This window comes from Petaurus breviceps, unplaced genomic scaffold, assembly GCF_028583685.1.
Source record: "Petaurus breviceps papuanus isolate PSGF00001 unplaced genomic scaffold, PetGlider_PUasm1.0 154, whole genome shotgun sequence".
In the NCBI taxonomy this organism is placed as follows: Eukaryota; Metazoa; Chordata; class Mammalia; order Diprotodontia; family Petauridae; genus Petaurus; species Petaurus breviceps.
In genome coordinates this window covers 6,353,873-6,355,903 of record NW_027185715.1, presented here as the reverse complement: position 1 = coordinate 6,355,903, position 2,031 = coordinate 6,353,873, and positions in this window count along the sequence as shown.

Sequence of the window (2,031 nt, the reverse complement as noted above, 5' to 3'; positions counted from 1 at the left end):
CCTACCTGCAATAGACTTTTAGGAATTGGCTAACTCATATGTCCCTTTTTGAGGATACTCACCACTCAGACTGCTACTTGACTCATTTTACCATTTTTTTTCTCATCATTCTAAGTTCTATGATATTTTATAACATCTCCTTAATTCCTAAAATTACGTTATTCTAATTACTGAATTAGCTATACCTACAGTTTATTAAATGTTATCAAGTTAATAAATTTAAAACATTTGTTATAATTAATAATATAATAAATAAGAAATATATTTAATTTAATAAACTAAAGAAGCCTATTATCCTATAAAACAAATTGCTCATCCCCACTCTTTCACTGATCTTCAATTTCTACTTTTCTACAGGTTGCTTTACTGCTGCCTGCATACATGATCAACTCCCACTTTCTTAAAACAAAACAAAGCAAACAAAATAAACACACACACACACACACAACTCATTATCCTCACTAACGATAATCCGATTTCTCTCCTCCCTTTTGTGGGACTTTGTTTTCTTATTCAAGCTATCATTTTGCTTATATAATTTATCTATAATTAAATTGATCAAAAACTAAACTCTGTGTGTGTTTCAGTTGAATGAAGTATTTGCTAATGATCTGCATATGTCTTTTTTCTTATTGCTCAAAATAGTCCTTTTTTATTTAATGTCCACCTTTCTCATTAATGATTAGGCTCATATTTTCAAGTGGGTTATTTTGGGCTTCATTCTGGACTCTTTGCTCTGGAACACATTATTTTATTTCTTTTTATAGTTTTTGGTGGGTGAAGAATAATCTTCTGTTACTAGAATTTCCTTTCCTTTTGCCTCGAATATCTTTCCACTGTTCTCTCATAGAATTTGCTGTTTGTCATTATGTTAAAAATTGACAACTGTGTGTCTTGGAGTTTGCAGATTAAAATTTTTAATTTTTTGTTTTTGCTTTTACTTTTGCTGCTTTTTCTAGTATTGAATTTTTCCCCTGGAAATAATCTGTGAATTCTTTAAATTAGTACTTTGTTTTCTTTGCTAATATGTACTGGAAAATTTTCTTGTATTATTTCTTAATTATAGTCTTTAGGTTTTTTGACCCATCATGTTCCTCTAGTTCACAAATGTTTTGTTTTGTTTTTGCTATTGTTGTTGTTTTGTTTTAACTTGTCTCATATTTCCTGTTTCTATGATCAATGTATTTTGTTGCATACAGCTCAAGCACTCCATTTTCACTTCGGCTTTATGAAATTCCATGCACTTCCCTAGTTTCCTTCATTCCTTAGTTCTCTTGGTTGAATACCTGCTCTGACAGTGTGCTCTGACCCCTGGTCAAGCAAGGTTGACTTTTCTACTTTTCCGATATGTGCACTTCCTCAAAGGTAGCATCAAGGAAGGGCTAGCAGTACTGAGTTCCTGTGCTTATTGTTATCTCATAGTGGATCAAGGGAGGGGAGAAATATGCTGGCAGAGAGTGAGCCACAAGAAGTGCAGAAGGGGCCAAACAGCTGAGTGGATCCCAAGCCTTTGGGTCTCATTGTGTAGCCATGAAAGAGCACTGGGTTTGTTGGAGGAGGGGGTGCTGAGTGAGCACTTTGAAGGAGTAGAGATTAACCTTCTTTGCTATTGATTCATCAGGTTAGGGATCTTGTTGTCTAAGCCTGTGAATATAGCTTTAAGTCTTATGTATAATTCTCATTCTGGAGAAGTGGGGATTTTAAAATAACAAAATGAAGTTCTGGAAATTGCTTCTTCAGTAAATTCATAATCAGGAAAGGGTTCCAATTGACTGAGATCGTTTAAAAGTGGTCTTGTCAGCGTTATGTAGAATCTGACAGTCTGTGAAGATTCCTAATAGCTCTTTGATTCTGGCATACTCGTTCAACTGGCAGCTAGTTAGAATGAGATAAGACTGACAACTACAATTACACAATAGAACTCAATGTTCTCTGTAACTACACAAGAACCATCCATAGAGGCACTTACTTTGAGTATCTTACCCAATTCCATCCTTTCTAATCAGAAGAGTAGATCTTAGGATTTTAGTT